Consider the following 27,930-nt stretch of genomic DNA (forward strand, 5'->3'; position numbering starts at 1 on the left):
GGACCGACATGTCACTTTAAGGATGAAGGGTAAGTATGGCAAGTTTAGGGAACCTTGGATAATGAGAGATATTGTGAGCCTAATCAAAAAGAAAAAGGAAGCATTTATCAAGGGTAAGAGGCTGGGAACACACAAAGCAAGGTTGGAATATAAGGAAAGTCGAAAGAAACTTAAGCAAGTAGTCAGGATGGCTAAAAGGGGTCTTGAAAAGTCATTGACCAACAAGATTAAGGAAAATCCCAAGGCCTTTTATCCGTATATAGAGAACAAGAAGGCAGCTAAGTAGAGGGTTGGTCCACTCATGTGCAGGGAAGGGAATTTATGTGTGGAGCTAGAGGAAATGGGCAAGGTATTAAATGAGTACCTTGCGTCAGTATTCGCCATAGAGAAAGACTTGGTGGATGATGAGTCTGGGGAAGGGTGTGCAGATAGTTAGGGTCATGTTGAGATCAAAATGGAGGAGGTATTGGGGGTCTTGAAAATCATTAAGGTCGACGAGGGATATACCCCAGAATACTGAGAGAGGCAAGGGAAGAAATTGCTGGGGACTTGAGGGAAATCTTTGTATCCTCACTGGTTACAGGGGAGGTCCCAAAGATTTACAGAGTAGCCAATGTTATTCCTTTGTTTAAGAAGCGTAGTGAGGATAATCCAGCTAATTATTGGCCAGTGAGTTTTATGTAAGTGGTAGGGAAATTATTGTAGAGGATTGCTTGAGACAGGAATTACTCCCACCTAGAAATCAGTGGACGTATTCATGAGAATCAGCATGGTGTTTTGAAGGGGAGGTTGTGTCTCGCTAACTTGGTTGAGTTTTTCGATGAAGTGACAAAGATGATTGATGAGGGTCGGGCAGTGGATGTTGTCGACATGGACTTCAATAAAGCCTTTGACAAGGTCCCTCATGACAGGCTGATATGGAAGGTAAAGTCACACTGAGTCAGAGGTGACCTTGCGAGATGGATAAAACACTGGCTTGGTCATAGAAGACAGAGGGTAACAGTGGAAGGGTGCATTTCTGAATGGAGGGCTATGACTATTCCCGTTCCTCAGGGATCAATGTTAGGATCTTTGGAATTGCGGATAGCGATGAGGACCATCAAAGGATGCAGTTGGATATAGATCGGTTGGTGACTTGGGCAGAGAGATGGCAAATGGAGTTTAACCGGAAAAATGTGAGCTAATGCATTTTGGAAGGTCTAATCAAGATGGAAAATATATAGTAAATGGCAGAACCCTTGAGTACTAATAGGAAGAGGAATCTGGGCGTACAGGTACACAGGTCACTGAAAGTGACAATGCAGGTGGAAAAGGTCGTCAACAAGGCATATGGCATGCTTGCCTTCATCGGCTGGGGCATTGAGTTTAAAAATTTTCAGGTAATGTCGCAGCTTCATAGAATCCTAGTCAGGCCGCATTTGTAATAGTGTGTTCAATTCTGGTCGCCACACTATCAGAAGGATGTGGTGGCTTTGGACAGGGTACACTAAAGATTTACTAGGATGTTGCTTGGTATGGAGAACATTAGCTATGAGGAGAGGCTGGAGAAACTTACATTGTTCTCACTGGAATTTCGTAGGTTGAGGGGTGACTTGATAGAGGTCTACAAGATTATGATGGGCATGGATAGACTGGACAGTCAGATTTTTCCCAGGGTTGAAGAATGAGTTACCAGTGATCATGGGTTTATGGTGCAAGGGGCAAGGTTTAAAGATGATGTACAAGGCAGGTTTTTTACACGGAGAGTGGTGGGTGCCGGAGGAGGTAATGGAAGCAGATACTATAGTGACTTTATAAGGACATCGTGACAAATACATGAATAGGATGGGAATAGAGAGATATGGTCGCTGGAAGGGTTAGATGTGTTAGTTGTGACAGGCAGCATGTTGGTGCAGGCTTGGAGGGCCTGTTCCTGTTCTGTAATTTTCTTTGTTCTTTGTCACTCAGTTCTACAATATCCACTTGTGAAAGGGAAAATTACATATCTCATACAGATCACCTTCATATTTCCATTGTTTTCCATTCCCCTTGTCTGTCAATTCAACAAACCAAAATTCTGGTTTTTACTGCATTGCATTATCCACCACAGTGGGCTGAAGACTGGAATAGTCAAACATCTTGAGTTTATAGCCAATAAGAGTCATAAGCAAACAGACCTTGCACTTGGAAATCCAAAGTTACTACATTAAACATTTATGTGCAAAATCATGATATGATTTGCTGACTTGAATAGGGGACTGGAATTAAAATATAATGCTGTCATTGCTAACAAATTTATTGGAACAGTCTTAGTGGATCAAATGACCTAAGCAATTCCTGTAAACTGAGTTCTTATTTCCTTATATTCCTTGAAGGGAGGACTGAATTTTACCTTCCTCCCCGCCTTGGAACAGGAGTAGGCCTTTCAGTCACTTAAGCTAGCTCCACCATTCAACAGGATCATAGCTGATCCCATCCACTTTCCTACCCTCTCCCCTGAACCCTTGATTTCTCCCAGTGATCAACAATCTACCTGCCTCAGCCTTAAATGTATTTCAAGGACTCTGGCCCCACAGCTGTCTGTGACAAGGAATTTCAAAGACTCAACCCTCAGAAGAAATTCTTCCTCATTCAGTCTTAAATTGGTCACCTTAATTCTGAGACTATGCACTCTTGTCCTAGCCCCTCTCGCAAAGGGAACATCCTCTCAATACTTAGCCTGTTAAGCTCCTTAAGAATTCAATAAAATCAGAAATTGCTGAAAGCGTTGGCAGACCTGGCAACATCGGTGGAGAAAAAGCAGAGATCATATTTTGGCTCCAGTAGCCTTACTTCAGAACTAATTGTAGCTCAAAAAAGGTTGGTATAAATGCTAAAAACAAGGTGGGGAAGGGTGAAGGAGTAAATGATAAGTGGAGATGGAGACGAGAGAGAAAAACAGTTGGGTAGACAAATGAATGGCTAAAGATCAGCCTGAGAGAATCATAATGGGTTGTTTATGGTAGCAGCCCATGTGATGAGAAGGCTTGGTGTGTGGGGTTTAGGGTAAGAACATGGGAGAAGGTGCTCAAGCCCTAAAGTTATTAAGTTTGAAATTAGATTCAGAAGATTGCAGAGTTCTGAAGTGAATATGAGGTGTTATTCTTCCAGCTTGCACCAAGGTCCACTGGAGCATTGTAGCAAGCCCTAGATGTTGGTGAGGCAAAATGGTGGTGTGTTGAAATGGCAAGCAAGTGGAAGCACAGGGCTATTTTTGTGGACAGAACATAGCTGTTTTGCAAAGAGGTTGCCCAGTCTGCATTTTGTCTCCTCACTGCAGATGAGACTACATTGTCAACAGTGAATACAGTAGGCCAGATTGTGCAAGCACATCGCTGCTTTACCTGGAAGGCGTGCCTGGGAACTTGGATATTGAGGACGGAGGAGTAAACAGGCACGTGTTACACCTTCTGCAGTTGTGGTGCTGTGGGGGTATGTTGAGAGTGGGTCCAAGTGTTCTGGAAGGAATGGTCTGTGCAGAAGGCTGACAAAGGAGGGAAGGGGAATATGTGTCGGGTGGTAGCATCCTGCTGTAGGTGATTTAAATGGCAGCTATGACCCTTTGGATGTGGATGCTGATGGGATAGTTGGTGAGATCGTGGGCAAACTTATCGCTGGTGTGGGAGAGAGTTGAGGGTTTGAAGGTCAAAGTGCAGGAGATGGATTGCACACGCCTGAGGCCCCTGCCAACCATGGTAATTGGGAATCCTCAGTTGTGGAATAAGATGGATATTTCGGAGGCACCCTTGTCGAAGTTGGCATCATTGGAACCAATGTGGTGGAGACAGATGAACTGGGAGAATGGAATAGAGTCTTTACAGGAAGCGGGATGTGAGGATGTATAGTCAAGTTAACCGTAAGAGTCACTGGGTTTGTAGTGAATTTTCGTGGCCAGCCTATCCCCAGAGATGGAAACAGCAATGTTGAGGAAGGGAAGGGAAGAATCAGAGATGGACCAGGTGAAGGGAAATCGGAAGCAAAATAGGTGAACTTTTCCAGTTCCGGACATGAGAGGGAAGCATTACTGATAATGTCATGATGCACCAGAGAAAGAGTTGAAGGGGTGGGAGTTGGGTGCGAGTAGCTTTGGAACAAGGAATGTTCCATGTACCACAAAAGGAGACAGGTATAACTGGGACCTATGCAGCTACATTTGGACACACCTTTGACCTGAATAATGTGGGACGAGTTAAAGAAAAAGTCAATCAAAGTGAGGACAAGATTGGCCAGGTAGAGGAACTGGTGGTGGATGGTGACAGATCAGGCCGTTGTCCCAGGAAGAATTGGAGAGCGCTGAGACCGTCCTGATGGGAGATGGATAGAAAAAGGGATTACACTGCATGTAACAATGTCTTCTTACTCTTGTTTTTTAACCTCTGGCCAAATGGAATTGATGTCAGTTTAGCTGCTCATGTACTGAAATTTTATTGTAAATATTTACAATTGATAGCTACATTACTCTTTCCTTGTTATTCATTATTAAATTTATAATGAAAAATAAAAAAAAATCTGTGATCACTTGGCATTTATTGCTTATTCCCAACTGGCCTTCAGAAGGAGATGACGAACTGCTGTAGTACATTGGCTGGTAGGGTAGGGGTGCTTTGTATGTGCATATGCGTATGTGTATTTACCAGAAGCATGATATGTTAGGAAGGGAGTTCATGATTTTGATCCCTCATTGGAGAAAGAATGAAAAAGTAGTTCTAAGTCAGAATGGGGTGTGGTTTGTAAGGTAACTTGTTCATTGTTCCCATGCATCTGCTGTTCTCATCCTTCTAGATGTTATAGATCATGGGTGTGGGAGGTACTGTTTAAGAAGCTTTGATGATTTACTACAGTAAACCTTGTAGATTTTGCACAGTATTGCTTCATTTCAAGACCAGAGTCGGGCAATGTTCCTCCATTAGATTGTACTTCCAGATGGATTACCCCAAAATGTTAAGCTCCTGTGTAAGGAAGGACGAAGTGTTTCCAATTTTTATTCCCCCATTCCATCGGTTGAATGCAACAAGGTAATTTTTAAAAGTTGCCTTCCCTTGTGGATGGTTTTTTCCCAGATCCAAATAAGCTCATATTTTAAGAGGAAATGGTTTACTGAGGGCGGCGCAGTGGTTCAGTGGTTAGCACTGCAGCCTCACAGCACCAGGGACCTGGGTTCAATTCCAGCCTCAGGCGACTGTGTGGAGTTTGCACATTCTCCCTGTGTCTGCGTGGGTTTCCTCCGGGTGCTCCGGTTTCCTGCCACAGTCCAAAGATGTGCAGGCTAGGTGGATTGGCCATGCTAAATTGCCTATAGTGTTTACGGGTGTGTGAGTTATCGGGGAATGGGTCCGGGTGGGATGCTTCAAGGGGTGGTGTGGACTTGTTGGGCTGAAGGGCCTGTTTCCACACTGTAGGGAATCTAATCAGGCTTTCTTGAAAGAGTAAGATATTAGTTATTAATAGTGAGGAAAAAATGGTAATGCAACACAAAAACTGTTTAGAAATGAGTAATTCCAAATTCATATGTATTAAAGAAAGATAAAAATATCAGTCTCTGAATTGTTCATGAAGAGAGGATAGTTGATCATTGCAGCTATTGTGGTATAGCCTTGTTGCCTTTTGAGTTTGATTGAATTCCACAATTTGGGATCGGAGAGAGTCCTTTACTGTCTTATTTCCTTTTCACTAGTTTGAAGCAATCAGAGATAGACTGTATCTTTACTGATGATCCAGGAGTATCTAATGTTTTATCCCAGTGTCCAGTCGCCATTTATGGAGCTCAGCAATTTCTGAACATTTGAATATTGGCAAGATTCATTTTGAACCAAAATTTTTTTTTCTCTCTGGATAACTTTTGATTAGCTGTTTGCAGTTGTGCTGTGAAAGCACTGACTATGACAAACCTGGGCAATAGTAGGGGGGTAACAAAGTGTGGAGCTGGATGAACGCTGATGAAGGGTCTAGGCCCGAAATGTCAGCTTTTGTGCTCCTGAGATGCTGCTTGGCCTGCTGTGTTCATCCAGCTCCACACTTTGTTATCTTGGAGTCTCCAGCATCTGCAGTTCCCATTATCACTGATACAATAGTAGGGGGGCATGGGAAGGGAGTAGCATTGGCTTGGGTGGTGTCAATTGGCTCAGTGGCAGGCTTGTGACACAGAGTGATGCCAACAGCATAGGTTTAGTTCCCTCACTGGCTGAGGTTACTATGGGGACTAACCTTCTTGACCTTCAACTTAAACCATCACCAGTTCTCTTTCTCTAATGAGACAGCAGCCTTGTGGTCTGGTAAGACTATCATGACTTTATCATTATTTTGTTTATGGCTTGTGCTTCGGGTTTGACTGTGCTGTAGCCAAGCTGTTCCAGTACAGCCACAAACGCTAGCATCTGCTGACAATGTGGAAATTTGCCAAGATATGCCTTTCCACAAAAAGCAGGATAAATTTAATCTGAACAATGACTACTCCGTCTAACTCCGCTTGATCATAAACCGCGTGATGGAGGAGATTGTTAACAGCAACAGATTGTCAACTGGCAATTACAAATTAATAACCTGCTCAGTGATGTTCAATTTCCTTTCTGTCAGGGCAACTCACCCTTGGTTCAAGTATGGGCTAAAAGAACTGATCAGAGGCGCATGGGACTGCCTTTGACATCAAGGCATTTGACTGTTTGGGGTTTCAAGGTGCCGAGCAAAATTGGAGTCAGTGGAAACTGGAGAAAAAAAATCAGACCTAGTACAAAAGAATAATGGCTGCAGTTGACTGAGCTCAAACACAGCTCGAGTGTCAATGATTTGCTTCATCAATGATTGCCTTCCATCATAAAGTCGGGGGTGGAGATATTCGCTGATGCCAGCATAATGCTCAGCACCATTTGCGACTCCTCAGAAAATGAAATAGTTTATGTCCCTATGTAACAAATATGTTACTGAATTCACCATTATCAGCATGTTGCTGGTTACCATTGACCAGAACCTAAACTTGAGCTACCAACCTGTGGCTGTCTGTGCAGATCTGACACTGGGAATTCTGTCGTAAGGGACTCACTTCCTGATTCCCAACACCTAAGGAACAAAGAACAAAGAAAATTACAGCACAGGAACAGGCCCTTCGGCCCTCCAAGCCTGCACAGATCGAGAACCTCTATCTAAACCTGTCATCTATTTTCTAAGGGTCTGTATCCCTTTGCTCCCTGCCCATTCATGTACCTGACCAGATACATCTTAAAAGACGCTAACGTGTCTGCGTCTACCACCTCCGCTGGCAACACGTTCCAGGCACCCACCACCCTCTATGTAAAGAACTTTCCACGCATATCTCCCATAAACTTTCCTCCTCTCACTTTGAACTCATGACCCCTAGTAATTGAGTCCTCCACTCTGGGGGGGAAAAAGCTTCTTGCTATCCAACTTGCCTATACCCCTCATGATTTTATAGACTTCAATCAGTTCCCCCCTCAATCTCTGTCTTTCTAATGAAAATAATCCTAATCTACTCAACCTTTCTTCATAGCTAGTGCCCACCATACCAGGCAAGATCCTGGTGAACCTCCTCTGCACCCTCACCGAAGCATCCTTTTGGTAATGTGGCGACCAGAACTGCACGCAGTTCTTTAAATGTGACTGAACCAAAGCCTTCTACATCTATAACACGACCTGCCAACTAAAGAACAAAGCAAAGAAAAACACCTGTTTAGCACTGATGAGACACAATTCAGGAATGTGTTGGAATACTCTCCACTTTCATGGATGAAGGTGGCATCAACACGGACAAAAAGCTCGACACCATTCAAGACAAAAAGCTAAAGTTGGTAGGCACACTATTCACCAACTAATACATTTGCTTTTTATTTTACCACTTATACACAATGACAGCAGCATGTATTATATGCAACATGCACTGCAGGACCTTACCGAACCCCTTCAAAAACGCGTCTAAACATGTCTAGACCTATATAGTTTAAAAAGGCCAAGGGAAGCAGGTGCCTTGGACCACCACAACTTGCAAGCTGTCCGACAGGTCACACAACATCCTGACCTGGAAATAGTTTGCCATCTTAACTGTCGCTGCCCAAAAATCCTGGGAGTCCCTCTCTCGCAGGGCCACAGGTGTACCTTCACCAGAATGACAGCAGTGGTTAAAGAAAATAGGTCACCACACTTCCCAAGAACAATTAGGGATGATCTGATCAAAGCCTTCGAAATATTAACAGGAAAAGACAGGGTACGTAATGATAAACTATTTCCACTAATTGGAGATTCTAGATCTAAGGGACATAGATTGAAAATTAGGGTCAGACCATTAAGAAATACTTCTACATACAGAGTGATAGAAGTTTGGAAATCTGTTCCACAAAAGGCAGTGGATGCTGAATCATTTGTTAACTTTAAATCTAAGATAGTTAATTCTTTGTTAAGCAGAGGTATTAAGGGATATGGGCTAAGCTACAGATCAGCACAATCTCATTGAACAGTGGTACAAACTCAAGGGGCTGAATGGCCACTTCTGTTCCTATGTTCTTATGGATGAACAATAAATGCTGGCTTTACCAGCAATGTCTACATTCCATGATAAACTGGTTCAAAACATTAACCCGAAATTAGATGTAATCTCCAAACCATGCTGAAAATTACCCAGAAACAATTACACTAGCATCAAAACCAGAAAGCTGGTAAATTGAAAAGAAAGGTTTCTTTTGTAATTACTTACTGGCATAGCTATCGCTAATTGACAGAAGAGGCGATGGTATGATAGAAAGTTGAATTGCTCATGAAAGGAGACAAGTGTCCTAGGACAAACTAAATTTTAAAAAGCTAATCATGCAAAACAGTTTTGTACTCACTTGTCCATTTTGGGTCATCTGAAGATGAAATGAACTAATCTGATTTGTCCCACTTTTAAATTATGTATTCATTTGTAGCAGAAGTATTATTTATTATATACGTTGGAAATACAAACCATCGTGTAGGTTTCATCTCATAAATTATATGTAGGTTTTTATTCCCTCATTGCATAATTCTGTCCTTAAAAGTAAAGCCAGAGAAATTAGTCATTGAGTATGCAAAGACTCCCCTAGTTGGGCAAAGAAGCTAGGTGGTTTAATCTTCAGAACCGATCGCTGTTGTTTGGTGTTCACAGATACCTTGCATTTAATACTGTGCTTGAATCAGCGATGTTTCAGTCACCGTGCTGTCAGAATAACCATCTTTCATCAATTGGTTACATTTTTAAGTTGCTACTTCTGATCAGACTACATGCAATAAACTGAACTGGTATTTTAATTTTCGGACCAGCAAACCATCAGCAGAAGGTCTTTAAATGGTGGTAAAGATTAAAACTATCATCTTGAGATTGATTATAAGAGACAGTGAGAGCTTTTATTAAAATGTGAGGCTGGATGAACACAGCAGGCCAAGCAGCATCTCAGGAGCACAAAAGCTGACGTTTCGGGCCTAGACCCTTCATCAGAGAGGTGATGAAGGGTCTAGGCCCGAAACGTCAGCTTTTGTGCTCCTGAGATGCTGCTTGGCCTGCTGTGTTCATCCAGCCTCACATTTTATTATCTTGGAATTCTCCAGCATCTGCAGTTCCCATTATCTCTGAGAGCTTTTATTCCTCTCTCTTTGAAAGACCCTTTGATCCTTTAAAGAAGGTAAATTAATTTTCGGGAAAAAGGAAATGCCAGAGAGTTTGTATCTGTCTTCAGTGCAGGACATATATAAAACATAGAAGTAGTATTAGTAGCAGGAAATCGAGGGGCAAAGTGACAGAGAGCTTAAAATAATTACTATTGCTGCAGAAGAAGTACTAGGAGGAAGCAAATAGAACTGAAGGCTGGCAAGTCCCCTGAAAATTCTCTTTATTCACCCTTGAGATATGGGTATCGCTGGCTGGATCTGCAGTTGTCGCCAAACCCTAATTGCCATGAGAAGGTAGTGGTGAGCTGCCTTTTTGAACTGCTACAGTCTATTTTATGTAAGAAGATGCACAGAGTTGTTAGGGAAGGAGTTCCAGTACCTTAGCCCGATGACAGTGAAGGATTTACATATACATTTCCACATCAGGATGGCAAGTGGTTTGGAGTGGAACTTGCAGGTGGTGGTGGTTCCATTTGTTTTTTGCCCTTGTCTTTCCAGATAGCGGCGATTGTGGGTTTGTTAAGTTGCAGTCTAAAGAGTCTTCGTGAGTTTCTGCAATACATCTTGATGGTACATACTGCTCCTACTGAGTGTAAAGTGGTGATTGGAAGTGGGCATTTATGGATGTGCTGCCAATCAGGCGGGCTGCTTTAACAAAAACAGCAATTCCTGGACAAATTCAGCAGATCTGGCAGTATCTATACATAGAAGGCAGAGTTAACAGTCCAGTGACCCTTCTTCACAACTGATAGTAGCTTGGGAAGGACGTAATTTATGCTGATGACAGTTGGTGGGAGAAGTTGGATGGCAGAGAGAGAAAGTTACCCAATTTGTTTTTATCTTCGCAGTAGAGAGATCAAATTGTGGGCAGTGAATACGATACTGTTATTTGAAAGAAATACAAGTATATCACTGCTTTGAGGCCTTGGGAAAAGAGGATTGAGGAGGCAAAGCTGTTATGTTGCTTTAGCTGTAATTGTATTGGAACATGCCAAGCGAAGGGATTGGGGATGATAGAGGAATATCAAGAAAAATATTGAGGGAGATAAAGGAGTGGAGCAGTATGTCACACAAGGAGTGTTTCCTTTGAGGTACTGACAGGGAAAATGGAGAAGATATTTCAATGTTGCATTGTGCTGGAGATAGCAGAGCATTATCTTTAAATGTGAAGGCTAGTGGGTCAAAAGTGATGTGAGGGAAAACCTATTGGAGCTCTGACAGGGAGCAATCGGGTTGGGAAATTTTTTTTCTGTTTTTCACAATCCATTCATGGAATCATAGAATCATAGAATCCCTACAGTGTGGAAGCAGGCCATTCAACTTATCGAGTCCACATCAACCCTCCAAAGACCATCCCACTCGGACCCATATCCCCTACCCTATCCCTGTAGCCTTGCATTTCCCACAGCTAACCCACCTGGCCTGCATATCTCATTATAGACAATTTAGCATGGCCAATCCATCTTGAAACTGGATCACCTGGAGGAAACCCGCACAGACACAGGATGAATGTGTAAACTCCACACAGACAGTCACGTCAGGGTGGATTTGGACCCAGGTGCCTGGTGCTATGAAATAACAGTGATAACAACTGACCACCATGTCACTCAGAATCAGGGCATTGCTGACTAGGCCAGCATTCATTGCCTATTCCAATGTCTCCAGAGAATAGCTATGTGTCAGCCACTTCACTAGGGGTTTTGAATCGCATGTAGACCAGACTAAGTAAGGATGTCAGATTGCCTTCCGTACAGGACATTAGTGAATCAGATGGCTTTTTGCAACCGTCAACAATGGTTACATTGTCACCGTTAAGTTAGGTTTTTTTTTAACTGAATTCGGAGTTCACTATCTGCCATGGTAGGTTTTGAACCTGTGCTCCCAGAACATTAGGCTAAGGTTCTGGTTTACAAATCCAGTGATTTTGCAGTTGTGTGATCACTTCCCGTATGGAAAAGGGTTGAACAGGCCAAATGCCCTATCCACTACAGTGTTGGGGGGAAAAAGAAGACCCTATGTTGGAAACACCATTACAGAAGGTGGTAACATTGGATTGGATGGAATAGAAATTTAGAAACTAGGAGAAATGTAATGGAATCCTTGCAGGATGTAGGTTGTGAGGAAAAGTAGTCAATGTATTTGGGGGCGTGAGTGGGATCATAGTGAATAGTGGTGGACTGCCTATCTCTGGAAATGGAGAAAAAGATGTCAAGAAAGGGAAAGGAAGAGTCAGATGTGGACCAGTGAAGGTGATCACACAGGCAGAGAGGGTTAAAGCAATTGTGATTGGCTCCAACCTTCCAAGGCACAGCAACGATAAGTCATTTACAGCTATACTCAAGTATTCCCCTACTTGATGTTGTGATGTGCTACTTCCCAATCCCAGCTTTCAGAGAAATGTGGAGTACTGCATTCTTTGGGGAACTCTTTTGGAGCAGAACACCTCTGAATTGTACCTTCTAGATGGTGGACAGACTTTGTGTGGACAGATGTTGAGTTATTTGTCACAATATTCCCAGTTTCTGACCTTTTCTTACAGGCACAGTATTTATATGGTTGGTCCAGTTTAGCTTCTGGTCAATGGTAGCCATCAGGGTATTGATAGTGAGAGATTCAGAGATGGTAATACGATTGAATATCAAGCAGAGTTGATTAGAATTCTTTATTTCTGGAGATGATTATTGCTTGGTACCCTTGTGGGGCAAAGATCTCTTACGGCTTATCAGAATGATACTGGCAAAGTTTAGGAACCTTGGATGATAAGCAAAATTGAGAGTTTTAGGAAAGAAAGGAAGCATACATAAGGTTTAGGAAACTGAATACAAACAGAGCCCTCAAAGTATACAATGATAGCAGAAAAGAACTCAAGGAATCAGGAGGGCTAAAGGGGTCATGAAATGTCTTTGGCAAACAGGATTAAGGAAAATCCGAAGGTGTTTTATACACCTATAAGGAGCAAAAAGGTAGTTAGGGAAATGGTAGGTCTACTCAAGAGAAAGAGAGGGAATTTATGCATACAGTGAGGAAGTGGGCGAGGTTCTTAAGCATATTTTATGTTGTACTTCACAAAGCAGAAGGACATAGTGGTTGGTGAGTCTCAGGAAGAGTATATTGATATTCTAGGTCATGTCAATGTCAAAAAGAAGTTTGTTTTGAGTGTTTTGAAAAGCATTAACGTGGACAAGTCTGCAGGACAGGATCTATCCTAGAATACTGAGGGAGGCAGGCAAGGAAATTGCTGAAGTCTTGCACAATATCTATGTGAAATAACAGCTCAAGGCCAGACACCCCTTGTTTGCATGTAGAAAGTCCTTGACCTTAATCCAGCTTTCTCAGTGAGCCGAACCTCTGACGTTCCTGTTTATATGTGTCAGCCAGGCGTCTCTTGTTGAACCAGATTAACAGCCCCAATATATCCTTTTTAGTCATGGGAGAGATCCCAGAGGATTGGAGAATAGCCAATGTTGTTCCTTTGTTTAAGAAGGGCAACAGAGACAATCTGGGAAATTACAGGCCAGTGAGCCTTACCTCAGTGATGGGGAAATTATTGGAGAAGATTAATAGAGATAGGATTTACTCATATTTGGAATAATATGGGCTTATTAATGAGAGGCAGAATGGTCTTGTGTGGGAAGGTCATGTCTCACAAACTTGATTGAGTTTTTTGCGCAACTGATAAAGATGATCGAGGGCAGTGTGGTAGATGTTGCCTCTTTGGACTTTAAGCACAGCCATTGAGGAGATCCCTCATGGTAGTCTGATACAAAAGGTGAAGTCACATGGGATCCACAGAAAGCTGATAAGATGGCTACCGAACTGGTTTATTCATAGAACTGTACAGAACAGGAATGGGCCCTTTGGCCCTCGAAGTTGTGCCAAACATGACACCAAATTAAACTAATCCCTTCTGCCTGCTCTTGGTCCATATGCCTCCATTTCTTGCATATTCATGTACTCATGTAAAAGTCCCTTAAACACCCCTATTGTACTGCCTTCACCATCACCCCTGGCAGCACGGATTTCTACCATTCTCAGTTTTAAAAAAAACTTACCCTTCGCATCTCCTTTGAACTTTGCCCTGACCTTAAATGCATAACCCTTCGCTTTAGACATTTCAACTCTGGGAGAAAAATTCTAACTGTAAAATCTATCAATGCAACTCATAATTTGACAAACTTCTATCAAGTCTCCCCTCAGCCTCTGCCACTCCAGAGAAAACAACCCAAGTTTTTCTGGCCTATCCTTACAGCTCCTTAAAGAAGATGGACAGTACTGGTGGAAGGATGCTTTTCAGACTGAAGATCTATGACCAGGGCTGTTCCACAGGGATCAGTGCTGGGACCTTGTGGTTTGTATTATATAGAAATGATTTAGAGGAGAATGTAGGTGGCCTGATTATTAAGTTTGCGGATAACACAGATTGGGGGAGCTGTGGATAGTGAGGAGGATTGCCAGAGGATACAGCAGGATATAGATAGGCTGAGACTTTGGCAGAGAAATGGTTGAAGTAAGGTGATGCATTTTGGGAAGTTTAATACAAGAAGGAAGTTTGCAGCAAATGGCAGCACCCTTGATTGCATCAAAATATGGAGGGATCTAGGCACACAGATCCACAGTTCCTTGAAAGTGGCACACAAGTTGATTAGGTAGCCAAAATAGCATATGATATGCTTGCCTTCATTGGTTGGGTCATAAAGTATAGAAATTGACATGTTAAGTTGCAGCTGTATAGAAATTTTGTTCGGCCAAACTTGAGATGTTATGCACGCTTCCAGTCACCACTCTACCAGAAAGATGTGAAGGTTTTCGAGGGAGTACCGTAATGGTTTACCAAGACATTGCCTGGTTTGGAGAGTATTAACTGTAAAGAGAGATTGGACAAAAATAATTTGTTTTCACTTGAACATTGAAGGATGAGGGCAACCTGATAGAAATTTAGGGTTAGGGTTAAAATTATGAGAGAAATAGACAATTGGAGTCTTTTTTCCAGGGTACAAATTTCAATTACTAGGGAATGTAAATTTGAAGGAGATGAGAGAGGCAGGATTTTTTTACACAAGATGATCGGAAGTGCCTGGAATGCACTGCCAGAGGGAGGTGGTCGAGGCGGATACAGTAACAACATTTAAGAGGCATCTTGATAAATATATGAATAGACAGGGAATAGAGAGATACAGACCACGATGAGGCAAAAGGCTGTTAGTTTAGAAAGGCATCATCCATCGGCACAGTCTTGGGAGGCCGAAGAAGCTATTCCTGTGCTGTATTGCTTTTGCCTTTTCCAGACTTGCTGGAAACAATTCCCAGGTAATGACTTCATTCGGCGACTTCTGCCACCTTTTTAAACATAATATTCTTCTCTGCTGACAAGGCATTTGAAGAACCTTTTGATCAGGAACTAATCTGTAATTAACTTCCAGACTTGGTTTCAGGAATAAACAAAATCTTATTTGGTCTGTTTTCCCTTTCACTCAAGTTGCTGTCCAGATTGATAAAAGAATAAAACAAAAATAATGAAAAATCAGTGAGGGGTCCAGCACAGCTATTTACAGTGCATTGAGCAAGTGACAGGCACATTAATCACCTGCATTAGTAATTTCAGCTGCTGTACATGGACAATGGCAACTACAGTTTAGAATTGAAATTTTCCCAAGGGTTTAAGAAACTGTGGAATTCACCCTCCTGGCTATGTGTTCCCTTTGCCATTACTTGCTGAAAGGACTCCATTTTCACAGAGGGCAGTTTTGAGTGACTTGTAGTACCACTTAATGTTCCCATAGTTGATTCTCTAGCAATTGGTGTTGTGCATTCATTTTAAAGCAAACCATGATGTCACCATAAGAGGAAGCTTTGAGCTGGCTCTTATAAGGTCTAGGATATGCTTTGCAGCTCTGGTTGACGATGCTTGCATAGAATTCCAAACCGTAATTTCAGTGCTGACGATAATGGGATCGAAACAGCAACCGGTGTACCATTGTCATGAAAGCAGTGACCTATCTTACTTGAGTTCGGGAAAATTAATCTCAGGTGTCATGGTAGCTTTGTGCTTTCTTCTTGTGTTGCAAAGAAAAAAAGAGGAGAGGAAGTTACCCAGAATTTAGGAACAAAGAAACGAGTAGGCCATTCAGTCAGTTGAGGCTGCCCTGACATTCAGTGGAATCATAGCTAATTAAACACTTCAATAACTTTTACCAACCCTAGCTGCATATGCCATTCATAATCAAGAATCTTATCAACCTCTACCTTAAATGTACTCAAAGACTGAGCTTCCAGTACCCCTCAGAGGCAGATAACTCTGAAGGATCACAGCTTCTGAACAAAGGAAATTTCCATATCGAGGTCCTAAATGGTGTCCCTTTTATTTTTAAAATGAGCTCGTAGTTTCTGGACATACCAACTAGGTGAAACATCTTAGCTGGTATATACCTTTGAGCATTTTGGAAATTTCAAAGAGACGACTTCTCATACTTCAAAACTCTGCAGAAAACAGACTCAGTTTTTCCAGTTCTGAGGAATCATCACCTGACCCAAAACATTAACTCAGATTTCTTCTTCATAGATGCTGCAAAACCTGCTGACCTTTTCCAGCAGTTTTGTTTTTGTTCCAGTTTTTCAAATCATTCATCATACGGTTGCCTAGCCAACCTGGGAGTAATTTTAGTGAACCTTTGTCGCCCTCACTTTCTTACTCTCACAATGATAATATTGTTCCTGAAATAAGGAGAACAAAATTAACACTCAATACTCCCAGCTGTGGTTCAACATAGTTCCGACACTTTTTAAAAAATTCATACATGGGATGAGGGCATCACTGGCTAAGCAAGCATTTGTTGCTCAGCCCTAATTGTTAGGAATCAACTACAATGTTGTAGGTCTGGAGTCACATGTAGGCCAGACCAGGTAAAGATGGCAGTATTCTTCTCTAAAGGACATTAATGAACCAGATGGCTTTTTTTCTGACAATCAAAAGTGGTCATCATTAGACTCTTAATTCCAGACATTTTTTTCATTGAATTCAGATTTCACCATGTGCCATGACTAAGTTTGAATCCAGGTCCCCAGAACATTACGTGAGTCTCTGGATTAACAGTTTAGTGATAATAGCAGTAGGCCACTGCCGAGTGCAACTACTACAGTTGAAGTAAGACTTCACTTCCTGAACTATCATCTTCATTCAATAAAGGCCAACATTCCATTCTCCTTCTGAACAGCGTGCTGTACCTGCATGTTGGCCATCAGTGACTTATCAACAAGGACATCTAGGTCCCTTTGTACATCTATACTTTCAAGTCTTTGAACACTTGAAAAATATTCTGCACAGTTGTTGCTTTAACCAAAGTGGATAACCTCATTTTTTTTCAAATTATATTCCATTGTCATCTTGACCACACCAAACCGTCCAAATCCTCTTGAAGCCTCTCTACATCTTCCTCACAATGTACATTCCCAATCAGTCTTGTATTGTGTTTCAGAAATATTACATTTGATACCGTCCTTCAAATCATTGATATATATGTATTGTGAATAGCTGGGGCCCCAAGTATCGATCTTTGTGGTACTCAAGTCAGAGTCTGCTAATGTGATATAGATTAATTTATGCTTTCTCTGTTTTCTGTCCATTAAGCAATCATCACACCATGCTGATACATTACCTCCCATCCCATTTGCTTAAAATTCGCTATGAGGTTGGTTCAGAAAATTAATCAAAATTTGCCTGAAAATCCAAGTATACTACATCCATTAGCTCTCCATTATCAATTTTAGTAACGTCTTCAAAAAACCTTTGAGAAGTTAATCAAAGATGGCTTACCTTTTTCAATTTAAGATGACTACATCCAATAAGATCATTATTATCTAAGTATTTATTTGTCACATCCTTTATAATGGATTCTTAAAATTTCCCCCCTGCTTATGTAAAACTAACAGGTCTATAATATCCTGTCTTTTCTCTTGTTTCTTTCATTAATGATAGAAGGTGTGTGCTACCTTCCTCTCATTGGAATCATTCGAGAATCAACAGAATTTTTGAAGATAATCATCAATGCATCTACAACCAGGGTTTTTAATAGTTTGGGATGTGGAATATCAGACCCTGAGGATTTTATTAAGTTTCAGCTAGCGAGTTTTGAGAAGATTTGTAGCTCAGGTTGAGTTTCTGGATGCGAGTTTGCTCGCTGAGCTGGAAGGTTAGTTTTCAGACGTTTCGTGACTTTTTTTTTAATTTGAAAAAATATACTTTATTCATAGAATGTACAAAATAATAAAACATTTTTACACCTACCCAGTCATGCAAGCCGCTCCGGGTTACCCAGAGGAGTACGTACACCAACTAAAGGAAAAAACAAAACAAAGAAAAAAAACAAAAACAAAGAAAAACAAAACCCCGGCAGTTGTCTCCCTGCACAGCCCCCGTTGGCCCCCTGACCAGTTGGGGAAGGCGCCAGCTGGGCCCAGTTACCAGATAGGGCCCTTTTTTCTATTCTGGACGAGGGGTTTCATACAGTGGTCTTTCTCCACCGCACCTTGGCAGCAGCTGCCCCAAGCTTTAGTGTGTCCCTCAGCATGTAGTCCTGGACCTTGGAATGCACCAGTCTGCAACACTCGGTCAGGGTCAGTTCTTTCAGCTGGCAGACCAGCAGGTTGCGGGCAGAACAAAGAGCATCTTTCACCGCATTGATGGTGAAGGTACAGTTGATGTTGATCTCGGTGTGCGACCCGGGAAACAGCCCGTAGAGCATGGAGTCCCGTGTCATGGAGCTGCTTGGGACGAACCTCAACAAATACCACTGCATCCCCCTCCAGACCTCCTGCGCATAGGCACACTCCAGAAGGAGGTGATCAGCAGTCTCGTACCCCCCCAGCCGCCTCGAGGGCAGCGTGCGGTGACGCAGAGATTCCGGGCGTGCATAAGGATCTCACTGGCAGAGCCCCTCTCACCGCCAGCCAAGCAATGTCCTTGTGCTTGTTTGAAAGTTCTGGTGATGAGGCATTCTGCCAAACGACTTTGGCAGTCTGCGTGGCGAACCACACGACGGGATCCACGCTCTCCTTTTCCCGAAGGGTCTCAAGGATACTATGTGCTGACCACTGCCTGACGGCCTTGTGGTCAAAGATGTTTCCTTTCAAAAATTTCTCCACGAAGGACAGGTGGTACGGGATGGTCCAACTACTCGGAGCGTTCCGCGGCAACGTGGCCAGGCCCATCCTTCGCAACACCGGGGACAGGTAGAACCTCAGGAAGTAGTGACACTTGGTGTTTGCGTATTGAGGATCTACGCACAGCCTGATGCAGCCACACACAAAGGTAGCCATCAGGGCGAGGGTGGCGTTCGGTATGTCCTTTCCCCAGTTTTCCAGGTCTTTGTACATGGTGTCCCTGCAGACCCGGTCCATCTTCGACCCCAAACGAAGTGGAAGATGGCCTGGGTGACCGCAGCGGCACAGGTCCATGGAATAGGCCAGGTCTGCGCCACATACAACAGTACAGAAAGCCCCTCACACCTGACAACCAGGTTCTTACCCGCGATGGAGGGGGACCAGAGCGTCCACCTGCCCAGCTTCTGCTTCAGTTTGGTGATCCGCTCCTCCCAAGTCTTAGAGCACACCCCAGCTCCACCGAACCAAGCACCCAGCACCTTCAGGTAGCCTGTCCTGACGGTGAAGGGGATGAAGGAGCAGTCGTCCCGGTTCCCGAAGAGCGTGGCCACGCTCTTACCCCTGTTGACTTTGGCTCCCGAGGCCAGTTCAAACTGGCCGCAGACGTCCAACAGCCTACTCACTGACCAACGATCGGCGCAGAAGACGACAACATCGTCTATGTACAGAGCGGTCTTGACCTGAAGGCCTCCGCTGCCTGGGATAGTCACGCCCTTCAGGCTCACGTCCTTCCTGATGGATGCGGCGAAGGGCTCCATACAGCACACGAACAAGGCAGGAGAGAGCGGGCAGCCCTGCCTGACTCTAGATCTGATGGGAAAACTGTCCGATTCCCACCCATTGATCAAGACTGCGCTAACGGTGATGGTGTAGAGCAGCCGGATCCAATTGCGGATGCCCTCCCCGAACCCCAATTTGGGGAGGACATCCCTCATGTAAGCATGAGAGACCCTGTCGAAGGCCTTCCCCTGGTCCAGGCTGACGAGGCAGGTGTCCACCCTCCTGTCCTGCATATAGGTGATCGTATCCCTGATGAGCGCGAGGCTGTCAGCGATCTTCCTGCCCGGCACAGCACAGGTTTCGGGGTGCTGCTTTCCTTCTCCCTTGAGATCGTTAGCTTCTGCTTTGGACAGGCCTCCTCCGAATTCCCCTCATCAGAAGATCTCTTAAAGCCCCCCTGTAGCTGCCTCTTCCCTCCTGATGGTTGTGGTGCCCGCCGGCGCGCCTTCCGGACAGTCGCCCACTCCCCTGGGTCACCTGTCGCCTCCTCCATCGACTCCGGTTTGTCGGGGGGTGGGGGTGAGTGGAGCCTGCAGGGGTGCTTTGCTGTCCTCGGGTCCATCCTGCGGGACTGGGCCCTCGTGCATGACCTGGCCCTCCTGCACGTTAGGGCGGTCCTTGCAGGGGCCTGGTGCCTTCCTCTCCTCCGGGGGGGGGGGGGCTTGCACCGCATTGCCCCTGCTGACGACCTGGGCGTAGGTGGTCCCCCGCCGTGGGCATGCCCTATAGAGGTGGCCCGCATCCCTGCAAAGGTTGCAGCTTTTTTCTTTCGGGCAATCATTTGCAAGGTGTCCGTCCGCCCTACAGTTCCTGTAGGTGGTGGCTTAGCAGTCGGCCGCCACATGTCCTGACCTACCACAGGCATGGCAGACTTTGGGTTGCCCTGCATAGGTCAGGTAGCCGTTACTCCCACCGATCGCGAAGTTGGACAGTGGGTGTACGATGTTCCCATCCACACCCGTCCTCAGCGTCACCCTGCCCTGCCTCTTACTGGTCCAGATCCCGAAGGGGTCCATGATGTTCGTTAGGTCCCCTTCCACCTTCATGTACCTTCCAAGGATGGTCAGGACATCAACTGCTGGCACATGCGGGTTTTACGTATGTACAGTCACCATACGGCTCCTCTGCACCAGCATCACGAACAGCAGGACGGCGGTCAGTACAGAGAGTGGGCCCTCACCTCCTTTCTCCTTGAAAACCTCCAGGAAGCGCTCACAAAACTTGGCACTCCTGAAGGTTACATCGTAGAAACTTCCTCCAGGGAAATCCTGCAGGCAGTAAATGTCCGCAGCAGAAAATCCACAACAGTCCAACAGGACCCTCTTCACGAAGACGGTGTGGTCCACAGGTGCACCTTCATCCACCTTCAACGTGGATGGTGTTCCGGACCCCCTGACCCGGGGCACGAGCACTCACTGCAGCCATCGTTGCAGGTTGGCTGCTCCCCTGAACCAGCGTTAGGCTGAAGTCAGCATTAAGATCCACCGGTTGCAAGGGTGCACAGCCAACCCGACGTCTTCCTACCACCTCCAACACAGTCGTGCTCTCCTCTTCTCAGTCCACAAAGGAGTGGGTCTTTATTTTGTTCCGGATGTAAGCTGGTTCACTGAGCTGGAAGGTTCGTTTTCAGACAATTCATCACCATTCTCGGTAACATCATCAGTGAGCCTCCGGTGAAGCACTCGTGTTATGTCCCGCTTTCTTTTTATCTGTTTAGGTTTCCTTGGGTTGGTGATGTCATTTCCTGTTCTTTTTCTCAGGGAATGGTAGGTTGGCTCCAAATCAATGTGTTTGTTGATGGAGTATGTATGTAAGGATACTAGTGATAGTGGGTCATGTCGTTTTGTGGCTAGTTGATGTTCATGTATCCTGGTGGCTAGCTTTCTGTCTGTTTGTCCAATTTAGTGTTTGTCACAGTTCTTGCAAGGTAATTTATAGATGATGGCATACAGATGAGGAAGGACACCACTTTGATTGGGACAACACATCCATCCTAGGACAAGCCAAACAGAGAAATGCACGAGAATTCCTAGAAGCATGGCATTCCAACCGGAACTCCATCAACAAACACATTGATTTGGAGCCTATCTAGCATCCTCTAAGAAAAAGAACACAGGAAATGTCATCACCAACCCAAGGAAACCTAAACAGATAAATAGAAAGCGGGACATAACACCAGCCCTTCATTGGAGGCTCACTGATGATGTTATCTAGAATGGTGACGAAACGTCTGAAAACTAACCTTCCAGCTCAGCGAGCAAACTCACATCTAGAAACTTTCAGCTGCTTTAATTTTTTCTAGAGTACTCAGTGTATTTCATGCTTGCCAATTGATATTCTAGTTTTTTTTCTAGATTCCCTACAGTGTGGAAACAGGCCCTTCGGCCCAACAAGTCCACACCACCCCTTGGAGCATCCCACCCAGACCCATCTCCCTATAACCCACACACCCCTGAACACTACGGGCAATTTAACATTGCCAATCCACCTGGCCTGCACCTCTTTGGACTGTGGGAGGAAACCGGAGCACCCAGAGGAAACCCATGCAGACACGGAGAGAACGTGCAAACTCCGCACAGACCGTTACCTGAGGCTGGAATCGAACCCGGGTCCCTGGCGCTGTGAGGCTGCAGTGCTAACCACTGAGCCACCCTGCCTATTTACAGTATTTTACAGTACAAATTTCTAATGCTAATTTCTTTCGAGTCTTCATTATCCCCAGCCAACTGAGTGTCTACTTCTGGGATATTTCTTCCATCTTCTTCTGTAAAAACAGAGATTGTCATAAATCTGTTTCTCTACTATTTCTCTATATGCAATACAGAAATTCTCTTAACTCTGTTTATCATCGGACCATATTTGTTTTCGCCCAACCTTTCCTTTTTGCTTACCCATTAAAGCTAAATTGTGTTCATATTTTATTCTCTCATTCCTGATAAATTTCCTGAAATTATTTTCATTGAAAACGTCCCATAAATAATAAAGATATTGTACTCTACTGCAGCAGGATTGGTCGCTACTGTGAATGTGCATTAAATGAACACTATTTATGTAGTTTATTTTGCAGTATCAGTTGCTGACAGTTGAAGTAGGAATTCTGCTTCTTGGATAATGGCAAGTTTCTGTAACTCTGTGAAAATCTGACCATTTAATTGAGTTTATGTTAAAGGATACCATTTTACAAAAAGAAAGCTGTTTCCTGGTTGTTTCATGTATTTATTTCTTTGTAATTAAAACTTAAAACATGGTAGCCCCTCGATGTGCATCTGAAATGACAGTAGATCATAGAATTAGCTACAAAATAAAACCACATAAATGCGAAGCCTTGTTGCTCTTATAGCATTAGCGATGATCCATGATAGGAGTGTAGAGGGGATCATAGGAATTTGGATGATAGAAAATAAGATCACTATTAGGCTACTTGGCCCATCAAACCTGCTCTGCCTTTCAAGATCATGGCTGATACTTTCTCTCAATGCCATACTTGAGCTGTCACCGGGCATCTCTTGACGCTTTTAACATAGAATCATATAATCTCCACAGTGCAGAAAGAGGCAATTGAGCCCATCAATCCTGTACTAACCCTCTGGAGAGCATCACACTCAGACCCAACCCTTTACTGTATAACCTCTACTATGGCTAATCCACCTATCCTGCACATCTATGGACATTACAGACAATTTAGCATGACTAATCCAACTACCTGTACATTTTTGGACTGTGGGAGGAAACCACAGCACATGACAGAATCCCACACGGACATGTATAAACTCCACACAGTTACCCAAAGCTAGAATTTGACTCAGGTCGCTGGTAACATGAGACAACCATGCTAACCACTGAGCTACTACGCCATCGAGAAATCTAGCTATTTCTTTCCTAAATGAATGACAGGACTTCCACATCTCCTTGGTAGGGAATTCCACTATAACAGAGAATCTCACAGTTTCACCACACCCTAAGTGATGTCATATATCCTTGCCTGAGTCCAAAATGGTCGATTACACATCCTGAAACCGGCACTCCTTGTTCTAGATCACTCCACCCCCATTTTTAAAATTCTCAATCTTATTTTGAAATCCTTTCATGGCTTCATCCCTTTCTATCTCGACAGCCTCTTCCAGTCTTACAAGCCTCTGAACAATCAATTATGGCTTAATGAGTGACTGCATTATAATTGTTCTACTATTCGTAACCATGACTTCTCTGGAATTTACTCCTTAAAGCTCTGCATCTTCAAATCTCTGTTTCTTCCTTTAAGAGAAAATCTACACTTTGACGAGACTTCTGGTCATCTGCCTTAACTCCTTACTTGGCTCCGTGTCTGCTTTTGCTTTCCAACACTCTTGCGCAGTACTTTAGAATGTTTTACTATATTAAAGGTGCTATAAATACAACTTGTTCTTGCTGTCATGTCTTTTTCATGGCTTTAAGCACAATACGTTTGCAGGAGAAAGAGCATGAACTTTGCCCAAAGCAGAGGAAGTTGCAAAAGTTAAGTCAGTCAGTTGTCATACAGCCATACAAGCGTGAAACAGGCCCTTCAGCCAACCATATCCATGCTGACCAACAAACACCAAATTACTAATCCAACTTGCCTGAGCTTGCCCATAACCTGCTATGTTTTGGCATTTTAAGTGCTCATCAAGATGCTTCTTGAATGTTGAGAGTACCTGCCTCCACCACCCTCTCGGGCAGAATATTCCATATTTCTACCACTCTCTGGGTGAAGAAAAATTCCTCAGATCTCCTCTAAACTACTTATTTTTAACGTTTAACTTGTGCGGTCAGGTCTTAGACATGGCTGCCATGGGGAAAAGATTCTCACAATCTGTCTTATCTATTCCTCTCACAACTTCGTATACCTCAATCAGATCCCCCTCAGAATCCTCTACTCCAGGGAAAATAAACCTAGCCTATCAGTCTCTCTTTATAATAGAGACAGATGTCTTAAATAATTCACTGACATCAACTAGTTTTCTGTCTGGTTACTTGTTCTATCAGTGCAAAGGTATAATTATGGCCCAATACACAACTGAAACCCTCTTTATATTCTGCACTTTACAAATTATCGACCTGAATATTTAAGCAAAACGTGTGTTGAATGTCAGTGACTTTCATAGTTACTATTGTCCATGATGTGGCCTTGCTTAATGCCACATACCCAGCATGAAGCACAAGCCAGTAAATTAGGAGAGTTATTTTGTAAACCAGAATAAGTGGAAAAAAAAATCCATTGGCAACAAGTTTGAAATCTCTGATATGATTCTATCAGATGTATGTTTTAGTTAACTACAGTGTAGTGCTGGTGCTGAAGCTAAGTGTTTGAGTTGGGGTTATATAACAATAGAATATCTGTGTAGTTAGATGACACTCCCAGAGTCTAGTCTATGGCATATTGGAATTTTTTTAAGGAATTGAAGGATGTTTCAGTTTCAGCATCTGTAAAAAGAGCTGCACCATCCTTTCAGAAATAACTTTCCTTTTTATTAGAAAATGAATGAGAGCGGAATAGTATCATTCTGTAGTTATGTTTTGTCGGTCTTGCTCATGGAAGTGCTGTGTTGAAGGGTAGCTACATTTGGAACAAAGGTTTTTGGGCCACAATCTGTAGTAGTCTGTTTTGTCCCTATTCAGATTATTGTAAAATCAGCTGGAGACAATTCAGGATACAGAAATTTTTGAATCTTATTGCTTTGGTACAGTCTGTGTTCTCAGATCTCTAGATGTGTTGTATGGATGAGAGTATTTCAGGCGCCAACCTTGGATGGCTTGCACAGGTAGAGAAAAGAAAATTAGCTGAGATTCCATTAGGGTCCCACCAATTCCCTACTGTGATTCTGGTGAGAAATTGGTGAAGCCTCCTGCTCTCAAATTGCTTCAACTTTTTAAATGAAAACTATATACTAATCAGGTGGGATTGTGATCAGAAATGGAAAGCAGATCACATCTTGCATGGTGAACTGCAAAATGCTTTTTTTTCCAGCTACTTTACATTAGCACAAATATAATTTCTGCTGCTTTCATTTACCCCTCAAGCATCAACTTAATGCAATTTTACTTGAGACACTTGCCTATAAGGATCACCCTAGTTTTGACAAACAAGAAGTTAAGGTGGAAAAGTTTTCAATTGGAATGAGTTTTCAACAAGGCTGAGGAAAATTTTAAATTCTGTGTCATTTTTTTTGCAAATGTGAGCCCAAATGGTCATTGCTGAAACATCAATGAAATAGAATAAATCATATATAAATCATATAGATTTTTATAAAGAAAGGTCCCAACCCAAAATGTCAGCTTTCATGGTCCTCTGATGCTGCCTGGCCTGCTGTGTTCCTCCAGCTCGACACCGTGTTATCTCTGACTCCAGCATCAGCAGTTCTTACTATTTCTGAGTGAGTTATAAATCATATGTAAGTCTGTTTAAAGAGAACAAAACAGTTTTAATGTTTAATAACAGTTTTAGATGACAGATGTGGAATGGACTGCCTTGTGAAATTTCATGATTTTACTCATTTCGTGTGTGTGTATCATGAATTCTTATTAATTTTTGATATGAATTTTGATTCTTATACTATGTTCAACACATACCTGCTGTGGAGAGGGATTGTTTGAAATTATGGTTGCACCGTGCAAACATATTTAATTACTTCTGCAGTTGGTGTTGTGCTTTAATTTATACCACTGTGCACACAACAGATATTCACTTCTGGTTTGAAATAATAAAGCTTTGTAAAATCCTTACGTGTTAATCACAGAACGGAGGCCAATTTATTGTGTTGACATGAGAATGAGATTGCCGGTGAATAGGCTCGGCAGATGCTCTGCAGACTTGATTTTGTGCCATTGTCTGCTCTGTAATACAATACTGAAAAGTAGTTTATAAGTAGTGGAAGCCTTCAGCAATTGCTGCCTGGGGACTTGCAATGTTTTGTTTATTACCCTGTACAATTTATAGTTTTTACTCTCCTTTTACTTCTTTCTTTGATTTTCTACATTGGGTTATCTGATTGCTACGTTTCAATGGAAAATTCTGTCTTCCTCTTCCTAAATAATTTGAGGTCACTAGAGATACTTTGATTTTAGACAATAAGTTAAATGGCTGATATTGATTTGGCTTCATCTCTCCTGATTTCATTTTCACAATGTTCCTTCTCTAGTCAAAAAGTGATTGGTATTCGTGACAAATACCAGTTAATAAGAACAGTAAGACAGATCTGTGAATTAGACGTGTGATTTAATCTGCCTCTCCCTGTGGGAAAGCAGGTGGGGGATCATTTCAACTTTATACAATGGTGTAATACTGATAGCCAATCAGCAGCCATCTTTACATCTCTCCCAATTTTAGTCATCATTGTCTGCGGCTGCCGCAAGCCCTAACTTGCAGCATGTCCTGTTCATGCATTATTCAAATGCTCATTGCCCTGTACTAGGTCACTGTTGAACAGCATTTTGATTTTGAAATTCTTATCCTTGTTTTTGAATTCTATGTTGCCATGTTCCTTTATATCCTGCGGACCCGATGTTTTTGCTTCTCTAAATCTGGGCTCTTTAGCAAATCTGATTTTAACTGCTTCATAACCATCAGTTGTCCCATTCTAAGCTGTAGTATTCCTTTCCTGTGCATCTCCATCTCACTTTCCTTCTTTAAGACACTTTTAAATCAACCTATTGGACTTTTTTGTATAATAGACCTAATTTCACATTCTGTGGGTTAGTGTCAGATTTTGTTTTATTTTGCTGTTATGAATTGCCTTGAATGTTTTATGGCATTATAGATGATACATGTCAGTTGTTGTAATCACCTACAATCAAAATTACCCTGAAAAATTTAAAAACCTTTTAGATTTCAATGTTTATTTCTTCAAATTTGTGCTATTACATCTACAACATTTCTTTTAACTTCAAATGAGGTTTATAGATTTCACAGAAAGCAGAATGCTATGTGTTGAACATAATAAGAACCAAAATTCAATTCATAATTTAGAGAGAATGAGAAACCTTTTATTAATTAAAAATGGTGCCAAATATTTAACCTCAGATTAATAATGCCTTAAATTCACTGAAATTTGCACTACTGGAATTGCCAGTTTTCCAAATCGACTATGAATATTATTTAGTTGAGCTCATTCATTGGATACTTCAGTGCTGGCTGCGCATGCTGCATCCTTTACTCACATTGCAAATCATCCAAAATGTTGGTGATAGGTACCTTCCAAATATAGTATAAAGCATTTAGGAAATGGTAACATTCCATAACTGTCGTACCTGAGAAATCTTGCCTTGTGCCTGTGATGGATATTTAGTCATTTTCTGTTAATAGATTCAATATACAGAAGGTAAAATTGGCAG

At 42.7% G+C, this 27,930-nt stretch overlaps 1 protein-coding gene across 1 annotated transcript in view; it reads left to right on the plus strand.

Annotated features, from left to right (window-relative positions):
- The window catches only part of pdgfc (platelet derived growth factor c), a 386,544-nt gene that overhangs the window by 153,164 nt on the left and 205,450 nt on the right, over window positions 1-27,930 (plus strand). The window lies entirely within an intron of this gene.

Source organism: Stegostoma tigrinum, chromosome 1, assembly GCF_030684315.1.
Source record: "Stegostoma tigrinum isolate sSteTig4 chromosome 1, sSteTig4.hap1, whole genome shotgun sequence".
Lineage (NCBI taxonomy): Eukaryota > Metazoa > Chordata > Chondrichthyes > Orectolobiformes > Stegostomatidae > Stegostoma > Stegostoma tigrinum.